The sequence below is a fragment of the Littorina saxatilis genome, linkage group LG1, assembly GCF_037325665.1.
Source record: "Littorina saxatilis isolate snail1 linkage group LG1, US_GU_Lsax_2.0, whole genome shotgun sequence".
NCBI lineage: Eukaryota > Metazoa > Mollusca > Gastropoda > Littorinimorpha > Littorinidae > Littorina > Littorina saxatilis.
The window spans coordinates 24,368,974-24,381,792 of NC_090245.1; the positions used below are offsets into that span (position 1 = coordinate 24,368,974).

The 12,819-nt window shown below is 40.4% G+C and overlaps 1 protein-coding gene and 1 long non-coding RNA gene across 2 annotated transcripts in view; both read left to right on the forward strand.

The window, feature by feature from the left end:
• The window catches only part of LOC138965476 (ATP-dependent DNA helicase Q4-like), a 430,431-nt gene that overhangs the window by 181,690 nt on the left and 235,922 nt on the right, over positions 1 to 12,819 (forward strand). The gene's annotated exons all lie outside the window — the stretch shown is intronic.
• Positions 1,540 to 12,309, forward strand: LOC138965592 (uncharacterized). Its single transcript, XR_011455482.1, has 5 exons — positions 1,540 to 2,182; positions 5,788 to 5,856; positions 6,945 to 7,039; positions 9,271 to 9,441; positions 11,055 to 12,309. It is a non-coding gene; the product is annotated as an uncharacterized lncRNA (long non-coding RNA).

Sequence of the window (12,819 nt, forward strand, 5' to 3'; positions counted from 1 at the left end):
CTGAAGCTTTTGCATTCAGCTTCCACAAAAAAACGTTTACTCGGTAAATAAAACTGGTCAAACAAAGCGCAATGCCATCGGTATAGTACCCTAAATAGACAAACTACTGAAACATTTCTGAAAGGCTTTATGTGAATTATTGTTCATGTATTTATTTATGTTATTTTCCCTTCTTACTGTCTGTGAAAGTGTTGCTCCCCATTAAAACAGTGAGACAAATAGACGTGGCCGCTGATCAGTGCGGTTAAGGGTTAAAACCGGCATCATATGGAGCGGACACTGCATAGCTTTCTTGCAAATATAGTCGGTTAAATTGAGCAAATGACACTCAACTAAATACCAGAAGTTCGAAGGGCTGTGGCAAGTAAAACAAGAAATTCCTTCGAGGTAGGAAAAACACCCCCGTTGGTCAAAGGGAAATAACCATTCTCACTGCACCCATTCTCACTGCCACCAACTGAGAAGGTTATTTCCCTTTGACCATGAATATGTTTCTCTATAAGTCCTTGTAGAATCTTAATCCACCAATAACTCCCTAACCGTGTGTTTGACTGGTCCCAATTTTTGTAAGGACCGTCTCAGGAATGTATAGAACCTGTTCACCAAGTTTGGTGACGATCGGTCCGTTCATTCTTGAGATCTATATGCGAACACAAACACACAAACACACAAACAAACACATCGACCGAAACCTATACACACCCCTATACCGGGGGTGTAAATATGTTATTGATGTTTTGTTAGGGCGATCTAAATGTACCGCTCTAAATTTACGTCTACCGATATACTGTACTTACGGTACCACCCTGTACCTCTCTCTCTCTCTCTCTCTCTCTCTCTCTCTCTCTCTCTCTCTCTCTCTCTCTCTCTTTCTCTCTCTCTCTCTCTCTCTCTCTCTCTCTCTCTCTCTCTCTCTCTCTGTGTCTCTGTGTTTCTCTCGCTCTCTCTCACACACACACACACACACACACAAACACTCACACACACCACGGCACCACCCTCTCTCTCTCTCTCTCTCTCTCTCTCTCTCTCTCTCTCTCTCTCTCTCTCTCTCTCTTTCTTAAGGTAGAAACCAGTTGTGTTTTTTTGCTACAACCGTGTACATGGCCGGGGGGGGGGGGGGGGTATACGGTAATTACTTTTTGTTTGTTTTTACTGTACTAAATCAACACAGTGCCTAGTTTCTGTTACCACAAACCAATTTTGGAATTCTACAAAATCTGGAACGGTTAGCACTTTTTTTTCTGCCAACATCGTCTATTTTAGAAAGTGAATGGGAACACAGCAACGAGGACAGTGCGCACAAAGGCCAGAGTGTTCTCCCCCTTTCAGTGCACTATGCCAAGTGACGTGCTGATCCGCGACCTTTCCCTTGCTGTCAAAAAAGGGATCGTGTAAATCCTGAGTTATTAACGTGCTAACATTATCGCCGTCTCTTGGCCCAAATTCATAAATTTCTCTCTCTCTCTCTCTCTCTCTCTCTCTCTCTCTCTCTTTCTCTCTCTCTCTCTCCCTCCCTCCCTCCCTCCCTCCACCCATTGCACACCGGTTGGACCGTATATAAGGTAACGTCAAATTATGCTTGTGCAACGTATGTGGGAGTATCACTTATACCCTCAGGATATCTCTTATCCTGTTGCGTAGCGTTACAAGCAGAGAACAGTATACCGAAATGGGAAGGGGAAAAAATGGATCGGGAATTTACAGGACGTCCGCTGTGCTCTCAATCTTCAGTAGTTATAAGTCCCTCTTAGTTTATCCGAGTTGAGTCTGTCTAGATAATGCCATTTTCTCCACCCCTTCTTTTGTACTTTTTTAATTTTTTTTGTTGACTGTGCTTGAAATGAAAGTTATTCGTTAGATCGTTTCTACTTTTTTGTCACTTGAAACATGGCGGCCATCGGATGAAGTCACGAGTGGGGCGGTTTCGCCCTGCGAAAAGAAGCTTCGTGCCGGTTGTAAATCGGACTATAAGTAGGGTCGGCAGGCCCAAAACACGCAAAATAAACCTAGATTCCTCTTCTGGTTCCTCGCGTTGCGAGTCGTCATGGGTTCGCTCCTCAGCCGATTCAACCCAGCAAGGACTCCAAGTAGGTCAAGGAGACGGCGACTGGGCAAAATCCCAAAGTAGACTAGATCATTAGAGGAAAGGACGTTATACCCATTCCGTAAAACTCCAAAGGTATGTAAATGACTTAGGACATAAATCGGAGGGTTAGATTGCAGTTGATTCGGAGCAATGAATTTACAACGCTAAAGTTCAAAACTTCTACACCATGACCATACAAATTACTTTTTTTTTCATTCAATTTCAAACTCAAAGATTCCATTTTGTTCTCTCTGTGTTTGAACTGCATTTCGACTCTCAGCATCATGATATTGATAATGACGCAGAGCAATCAACACCTACTGAGCTAAGTTCCTTTTTATGTCTGTTGGCTAGTACAACAGTACAACTTGAACTACAAGCAGGTACACCAAAGTGATTTTTGAAGTTAGGATATTATTTTCAAAGTTAGTATTTTCTGATAGATCTTTTTATTCTGATTTCAATGGTACCAAAATCATTTGTGTATGTCAATTAGAACCAAAGTTATGATTTTTTAATCATTTAATTTTAGCGCGCGCTTTTAGGACACTTTACAAATTAGCAAATTAGGCAACTTTGAAGGACAACACTAAAGCAACCAAATGCATGATTTGTGTCAATTTCACTTTTATTACTTCTACTGAAAACATACAACAAGCCTAATTTTTTTGCAACGGACCTGATGTCAGGAAATGTATGAAATCATCTCTCAAAAACTGCAAAACATGCGATTATACTAGGGATTTAACAGATACACAGCATAACGCACAATATGCTACTTTGGCATTTTTCATAACTTCTGTTCTAATTCACCTACAAAAACGGTTTTGGTATCATTGGAATCAGCATTAAACACTGAACTCAACTAAAGTACTTAAAAGACTTGAAAACATGAACTATGTTTTTGTATTTATTACATAATACATTTTGTAATAGCGACATAACGTTAGATCATTCCTCACCACAGTAGTTGTTGCCATTCATGTTGGATTGTTACACAGGATAATGTGACAGGCTAACAGTTTATTTAATGAACATTTTCTTGCTCAAAAGTTCTGCTTTCTTCATGTTTTGATAAAAAAAAAATTAAAAAAAAAATTGAGTCTCCCCCCCCCCCCCCCCCCCCTTCCTGAGAAAAAAATCAAATCCCTTAGGCTGTATAGTGTATCTAATCTCCTACAAAGTCAAAGGTTGGTCATTCTGTCTCCATCCTAGGCCTACATCTCAGGGATGGTCTCAGCAACAGCAGTAGGCCTACTCTGCTGTCCGCTTGCCGGCAGATGGAAAATTTGCGAAGGTCACGTGACCATTAAAAAATGACATTTTTGGCAACATATAGATGCAATACTCAAGTAAAAAGTTGCGTAAACAATAATACAACATATTCCCTACAAAAGCAATGTAAAGTTACGCTGCATAGTGTAAAGGAAGTTAATTCACAAGTGAACTTTACCACCCTACCCCAGCTCGCTTTTCATCGATCTCTTCAGGCAGACAACCACCATTTTCAAAGACAAAATATACGAACAAAGTGTTTGTTTTGGGGCAAAATAACAACGCAAACAAACAAAATATAAGTTCAATCTGACCAACAAGCATCTCCCATGTGAATGGGGATGAACAACTGGGCGGATCGCTGCATTGTTGTGGTGACGGGTCACGCTCGGTCACTTCGCCGCAGGCAGCCATTGTGGTCATTGACCCGACGTGAAAACGTTCACACTTCACATCTTTGATCGGGCTACACGTCGCGTGAGTGTCGAAACAAGTTAAACAAACTTGACAGTTTTGAAGAAAAAGGTGCGTTCTTTCACATGGTGGGCTCCTTTCGATGGTATTTTCAACAAATCAAGTAGAAAAAACGCGTAGTAGTTTTCATTCACAGATTTTACTTGTAAAGCGCGCGAGTATGGATCAATGAATTATACGGAAATGAGGCTCACAACCTCCTCTTTCATTCATTGGTGGTTATTTTAAGATTTGATGATCTCACCCGATGCACTTTGGAGAGAAGTGAACCTACCCATCGTAAAATTGACCGGCCCAACCGCGGGAGCCATCTTCGCTGCGGCACACACATCACTTTTTCAAACTACGATTTCCCCAATTTCTAAGCTATCAAACTAATAAAGAATAGAACAGAATAAAAGACAAAAGAATAAACTTTCACCCAGTATAAATTTTATTTCATCCATCGCCATACACACAGAGAAAATAGAGGAGAAAGATAGGGTAAAATTGGGGAAATTCCACTCAGCGGACAGCTGATTGACTGACTTTGGTGTACCTGCTACAAGTACAAGGGCCATGAGGTTGACATAATTTGGGGTTGGTTAATTTTGTTTGTTTGTGATGTTGCCACATAAGGCTTTAGCAGTTTTTAGTCCCATGACTCATTGAATGTTTTAAAGATCTACATATTTATGTATTATATGTCTACACACCAATGTCTCATGCACTGAGGAATTTCTGTTATGATGATGTATTGGTAACAATTCTTATTCTGCAGATTGCTCCAATTGTAATACTCACTAATACTGGTATGATCATAATGACATGTAGTACTCACTACTGCTGACTCAATCAGTCAATGAAATTAAGCCATGAAACTACAGTGTTGCAACTGGATTTGTTACACATATTTGTTATGCGGTGTCTGCATGAGGAGAGGTACAACCTCTGTCCCCTCTGTTAAAATAGCAAAATCTAGATCGGCACTTTTCAGGGTGAGTACGGGTAAGGTCATCAAATCTAGTTTTTAGGCCACATGTTTGCCAAGATCTGCAGTCTTGGTTGGAGCAAAACAACGTTTGATTTGGAACAAAAAGGACTGGGTGGTCGGGTGGTAACGCACTTGCGCTCAGAAGCGAGAGGTTGCGATTTCGACCCTGGGTCAGGGCGTTAGCAATTTTCTCCCCCCTTTCCTAACCTAGGTGGTGGGTTCAAGTGCTAGTCTTTCGGATGAGAAGAAAAACCGAGGTCCCTTCGTGTACACTACATTGGGGTGTGCACGTTAAAGATCCCACGATTGACAAAAGGGTCTTTCCTGGCAAAATTGTATTAAGGCAAAGATAAAAATGACCAACCAAAATACCCGTGTGACTTGGAATAATAGGCCGTAAAAAGTAGGATATGCGCCGAAATGGCTGCGATCTGCTGGTCGATGTGAATGCGTGATGTATTGTGTAAAAAAAATTCCATCTCACACGGCATAAATAAATCCCTGCGCCTTGAGTCCGAGTCTGGAGATACGCGCGCGATATAAGACTTCATATAACATCCTGACTGCTTGCTGTGCAGAGGAAGTGTTCTTTTTAAGAAATGCATTCAAATAAAACAAATGGAGAAATGCCCACTGAACAGAAACAGCCAGGCTCCTAATGTGTGGTATGAATCCAAGTTGAGAGAGATCAGCTGAGCTAGGATTTTACATGGAACAAGATCATCCCTCCACTTGCATACATACCAGAAATGAACATACAGTGTGCTTGATGTGGTGATCAAGTGACATTTTGCTATGAATTTGTTTAAGCAACTAGTAGCTTCTTCAGCGTTAATTCATTAAACAATTACTCTTATTAGAACACATTGCTAAGTTAAGTTATGCGTGTGTTTGTTATTGCAATGTAAGACCTCATGACATAGATATAACAAAATAACACATGATGAGATTCTAAAAATGTTTTGTTTACTTGCAGGTCTCAGTTATTACCAAGCCCTGCCTCATTCTTCCCGCAACAGTGACATGGTGCTGTTATAGAACACAAGTAAGGCTTTTGATCATTTCCAAAATACACTAGCAATAGATTGTGAGTGCAACTGGTAATGAGAATATTTTACCACAAAAGGCTAAAGTACAAATAACAGATTTATGATGTTGGAAAAAGAAGTCCGCCAGAGCAAGTGATTAGTGTACCAGTTAGCTAGGGTGGATATATTATATAATTACAATTTACAGTCAGCATAAAATGTTGAGGCCAGTCTTGAATTGTTCTCGCCCTGTGAATTCACCGGCAAATCAGATGGCATGAAGAAATCAATGGTATATTATGCTCTGCATTGAATGAACCATATCCAGTCATTCTGAGTGACACACCTCTTTAAAAAAAAACATGCCAGTAATTAAATCCAGGCTACATGGGGATGGAAAATGACCCTGGCAATTTCAACCTCTGCTTGTGCCTTTGTGTAGCAGGATTGGATATGGATCTTCAAAAGCCTTAGTTCATTTGTTTGTATCATGTATGACGTTATAAGTTAATACTATTAGTCAATTTCAGATAGAGTTATTTTCAGAGCTTTCTAACCTCAAACCCTGTCTGCCCCGTGGATTCTAGTTTGTAATTTAAAGGGTATTTTGATTTTGACTCAGTTTCTTTCTTGCAAGTTCATTCTTTTCTCATTCTAGGTACTAAACCACTACTGATGACTGCCTGCATCAGGGTTATAATTTATGAAGAAGTCAAAATGCACATATATAACAGTTTACAATTTAAAGGCACACTTGCCTTGTCACTATAGTGTGGGTCACTGTCTCAGATATTATATGGCTATGCTTTAACATGGAATCCCTCATCTTGGCCACATACTAAAAAATAAAATATATATTCAGTGACTGCTTGCTGTGGTGAGTTAACTCAAAATATGGGATATTTTCACAAACATTCAAGCTGATCTATGTTGGTATGCGTCCAAGTAGAGGGATGATCTTATCCCAAGTAAAAGCCTGACAAGATCTGAGACTGTGATTGTGAAGCAAAATGTTTTTACATAGTAAAGTAAGCCTTTAACGAGAAAGTATGTCTATTGCACTGGGTGTTTTATTATTATTATAGTATATATATTTTTCTTCCAGGTAGTCTCTCTTTAAACTGACTTTCTACACCATGGTGTCTCTGGCAGTGTTATAGTGGCAGAAGACAGTTGGAACTGGATATCCTCATTTAGATGGTAGGCATGTTTTCGGCTTTTGTGTTGCTTTGGTGTATGTGTGTGTGTGTCTGTGTTAAGGCCATGTCAGATGCACAACACAAAACAGTGTTTCCTTTCAAAACAAACACAAAACAGCGTGTTTCCCATGTGACATCCCCCAAAACGCGTTTCGTGTTTTTGCATCGTGTTTTGGGTTTTAGAGCATGCTCTAAAATCTAAAAACACGTTTTGGTAGTCAGCCAATGAACGCGGACGATCAACTCAAGTGACTCGGTTTCCGGCACCACGGAGATAGAAAAAAATGGCAGACTCAGATGTGGTACCGATTCAGGGTAGTATTGGACCCATGAATCCTAACTAGAGTCTATGGATCCTGTCACGATTGAAGAGAGGCAATAATATCAGTGGGCGCTGCCAGCCGTGTTGTTTACAAACCCAAACACAGCGCGGTAGCTGAACGGGTCAAGCTGACACTGACCGTATCAGTGGACACTGACCGTATCAGTGGACACTGACCGTATCAGTGGGCACTGCCAGCCGTGTTGTTTACAAACTCAAACACAGGGCGATAGCTGGACGGGTCAAGCTGACACTGACCGATATTTCTGTGAAAACACGCACCGCGCTTCATCTGTGTGTTTCGCAAGTGACATCCCCTCTTTAAAAACATGTGTTTCCCCGACGTTTTGAGATGGTGTTTTTGTCGAAAACAGGGTTTTGTGTTGTGCGTCTGTCTCCGCCTTTAGACACATACCAGAAATAAACACACTGTTTGCATGCTGTGGTGAAGTGACATTTTGTGATTTGTTTTTTTAATGAACTAGTACAGGTAGCTTTTACAGCATTTATTCATAACACAATCGCACTTTTTGGGGTATGTGAACAAGTTAAGAGATCAGGGTTCGACACTAGCGGGGGCGGGGGGCGGAACGCCCCAGAGTTTTGTGTTCCGCCCCAAACATTGCCGAAGCTTGGGGCCCACTCCGCCCCAGGATAAATTCCAACAATGACAAACCGAAAATTCTAATGCCAGCAGAGCCAATCACTAAAAATCACCAGTCAAAGTCGTCACTGAAATTTGCGTTACGATCAATGCCGCAGTCAAGAAAAAAACACATTCAAATCGTCGAAGGACAATGTCGTAAGGGAAATAACTCCCAGATTGCGCTCTTTAGCGTGAGAGATAAGTATCGCCTTCAAATGCCAAACGCAAAATGTGGCGACACATCCCTGGTGTAAAAAGACATGGTCAAATGAAGATGAAGAACAGGGTGGAGAGAAACGAAAAAAGGAGACCGATGCAGCCAAAAGCGCGAAGCGCTGTCGTAATTTCAATGTCAAATGGTTGAAAGAATTTCCCTGGCTTCAGTACGATGAAGAAAAACAGACAATGCATTGCCGCACGTGAATACTGAGAGTGGGCCCCAGATTTTTTTTTTTTCGCCCCAGCAATTTCCATCTCTGGGGCCAGTGTGGCCCCAGGCCAAATAAGTTAGTGTCGACCCCTGGAGATCATGTCTTATCCCATTTTAAAGCCCTACCAGATCTGAGACGGTGAGCCAAATTGTTTTCATGAGAAGGAATGTGCCTTTTAGTGAAATCTATGTACTTTACAAAACATATTTTAAGAAATGAAATGTGTTACAAGTAACAGCCATAGGAGTGATAGCCTGTAGGTGGAATAATTATCTTCAATTGCCTATAAATGATTATCTGGTTAAGAATGACCTCTTCAAGAAAATTAATGCAAAGCATTTTGATGTTTGTGACGATTAGTTACTCTTTATCACGTTTGGTCGCTGATTTTGCTGTCAGTGTCAGTGTTGGGCAGGTGTGCGTCCATGATGTCATTGCTATTGAAAACTAATCTGTACTGTAAAGTAAATGTACCCATACATGGCAGTTGTCTGGTCAAACCGGGGGCCAGCCATGACTGGGACTGATGTATCCTCAGGCACTCGACACCAGGTGGGCGGGGCCAGTGGTTGGGGTGTGATTCCCTGCCTTACACCACCACAAAGTGTTGTATCAGTAGACAAGACTGAGCAGAACTTCTGCCCCTCCCCCCCCCCCCACCCCCCTCACCAATTGACCACTCAGTGCCATGTGCCTGTGGCTGTATCATAAACACTTTGTGACAATAGTTGTTACCTCCTTAGAACATATCTTGTGATGCTCCTCGGTGTTTGATGTATGCTAACTGGTGTACTTATGACATAGTGTTCATATGAAAGTTTTATGTGTTGCAGCTCATCCAGATCACAGGTACACAAAGGAGCTGGTTCCAGTGAAAACATAGGCACATGGAACTGCTTATGGACTACTTTAGAAAGTGTGCGGTTACAACCAAGACTCTCCAGTTAGGAAGGTCTGCGGAAGGGTGCTTGTTCTGTTTCCTCGGACAGGCTTTTCAAGACTAGGTAGGTTAAACCACATGATTGGGCTTTAATTATGAATGCACTTCAAAGTTCACTTATTTCATTATCTGGTAGTTCTCTTGCATGTGGGTGTAAGGCTGAAGAAGAACCTCTGACAAGTCAATTTTCAAGCAACTGAGCATGAACCCAGGTAAAAAAAAACCACAGAGCTCTCGTTCTCTCTCTTTCTATTGGTCTGTTATTCATAGAATGACACTAACAGTGACACAAGTAAAAAATCTGTATCATTGTTTTGACCTCTAGAAATTTGGTAGAGAATAAGATGACTAATAGTATTATTTTGAGTATTTTATGGTCATTACTGTAGACTCCCCCCCCCCACACACACACACACACCACCCCACCCCTGCCCCTTTTAAGACACCCCAATCTAAGACTCCTTCCTATTAATGACCCTGTTTACGCAGACTTCTTGTTCATAACATCTGTAAATTCACTCCCATTTTAAGACTTGCTCCTTTTTAAGACCTGATTTTGCTTATTTTGGATTTCGAAAAAGAGAACAACAAATCCCCACTCTCTAGCCAGGCACATGATTTTTGTATGAACCAAGTTGAGGGATGGCATTTGTATAGGCCTGACCAGATCTGAGATGTTGAATCTATTGCTTACAAAGAAAGCATTGTGTCATTAAAGGCACACTACTTCTTTTCACCGTCTCAGTTCAGGCCAGGCTTTAACATAGGATAAGCTCATCCCTCAACTTGGTCACATATGAACAATCAACACACTGACTTCTTGCTGTAGTGATCGAGTCAGATTTGCCAAGGCGTGTACATGGAATAAGATCATAATTCTAAATGCTGAAGTAACATTCTGTTTCCTATGAAGCTAGGCTTGATTTTGGTATGAATCCAAGTTAAGGGATAGCATGTGTAAAAGCAGAATTGTTTACAGAGGCAGCTTTGTGTTATTAAAGGCATCTCAGATCACCTGCCAGGCTTTTTTTTTTTTTTTTTACATGGGGTAAGACTATCCCTCCACTCCGGCACATACCAGCAATAAACACAGTGGTTACTTGTGATGAAATAGTGGCAAGACAGATTATTTAAGCATCACATAACCTTCCTAAGTGAAGTCAAGTCGTGTGTGTGTGTGTGAGCATAGAATGTTGAGGACAGCCTTAAAATTTTCTGACTGTGTGAATTCAACAGAACTGCTGTAAATCTGGCGCAGTATAGTTTTTATTGTATGAAACTTCATTTCCAGTCAGGTGCTATGAAGAAATCATATCAGGTTATGCTTTGCAGTGAACCACCACCAGTATTTATTTATTTATTAAGGAGATTTCTATAGCGCATAACTAAAAGCACTATTTCTGAGTAACACGTCATCTTAATTAAAGCATGCCAGTATCGCCAGGCTCCTTTTGGGTGGTAAATGTGGATCTTCAAAAGCCTAAGTTAAAAAAACAAGATGTAAAAGTACATTTTGAATAGTAGGTTTTTTTCAGAGGGCAGATATCACAAGATATGATCGTTCAACTGCATGTATGCCTCATTACTAAAACAAAAATTAAGTGGTATTTTACTCGTCTTTCTGGTAAAACATATACACCATCAATATATTATAATAATGATCTTGCTTGTTTACAGATGGACAACAGCTGCTGCCAGGACTAGGTTACGCATAAAGAAAACAGTCAACACTTGGCTGGTGCTGGAGCTTCTTTGATGTCTATATCAACAACAAAAAGACAGACAGATACCAGCTCATTCAAGACTATATCCCCATTTTACTCACACAGAACAGAGAGCCATCTTCCGCCTTCGCACAGAACACTGCTGTCTGAAGGTACACCTCAAAAGGATAGGTTTTGCACCTACAGCGGACTGTGGCTAGGGTAGGAAGAACAGACTCTGCAACACGTTCTGAGAGGGTTGCCTTTCCTTGCCGCCCCTGTGCAACAAGACTTGGCCAGAGAGCACACATCCAAATGCAAACACTGAAGAGGAAGAAGAAGAAGGTGCCCACACAGAAGGACATGAATCTACTTTAAGGGCAGAAAGGTTTACAGCAGTTTATAGACTTGTAGCAGATAACATGATTGTTGAGACAAAATTACCTTAAAGGGAGAAAATGAACAAGCTAAATAGGCTGTACAGTACTTCACATGAACAATTTATAAGGTTCCCTGTAATGTATTAAGTATCAAGAACATTTACAGATCACAAGACATTGTGTTTTCTTTTGTTTGCAATACAAATTTTTCACAATAAAAAGATATGCACTTGGCAAGATCCTTAAAATGTAAAACTAGTACGTGTGACAATTTTGAATTGTTCAGAGATGGTTTTGCTTCAGTGGTAAATGTTTTAGCTTTGTTATAAGATTCCGTTACTGAAGCATACTTTAAAACCTTGACCTTCCAAGTCTTGAACAACATACCCTAACTGTGTTAGCACCCTGGGCTGCGATCATTGTGTTGAGCTACTTAACAGAGGACTCCTTGGTTTTATTACATATACTTTGGTTAACTTTAATTATTTGATAAATAATTCTAATACAGGACAACTCCCCCATCAAATGTAGAAATGTCGTCTGCATTTTTATTTTGTATACTGCATATTTTAAAAGGCTATTTTTGTGCACAAAACATGCATCTGCAGGGAGGTTTAGAGGGTGAAGTTAGGATCTATTATGGGGCATGCAGCACCACACCCATTTTGTGTGTGTGTATTTTGTGTTGACACATAAGACACTGTCATTCCAGCAGAAACCTGTGATGATGCACATTTTATTGCAGTAACCAGCTGAAATTGTATGTACGTTGTTATGAAATTGACAAATGATCCCTGCTTTGCAATCCTGGGTTAATGATATTGCCAAAATTAAAACGTGGAGGAAAAAGTGAGTGTAAACCTATTCTTGTGGTGGTGGTGGTGGTGTGTGTGTCTGGTTAGTGTGTGTGTGTGTGTGTGTTTGAGTGTGTGTTAAACAAACAACAACGACAAACAACACCAAACCTAAATCAAACAAGCACAACAAAAACAAATGACACAAAAACTGACAAAAATCAGAATATCAACTGAGGAGAAAAAAACAGTGGCTGAATGCAATACTTATTATAACTTAAAAAGTAAAAGTGTGCGTGTGATGTGTGCGTATGTTTGAGTGTTTTAAACTAAAACAACAAACCTAAATTAAACAAGCACAACAACAACAACAAAACAAACGTGGCAAAATTCTGAATATTAACTGAGGAAAAACAAACAGTGCCTGAGTACGAGACTTATTATCAGGGAAACAACGGCAAAACTCGCAATGTCGTATGGAATAAGGTAAAAGATGTAAATCATGGTTTACAGAGAACATCAGTACTGAGTTCTGTCATGTTTAATTTTCTCCAGAGTGTGACGT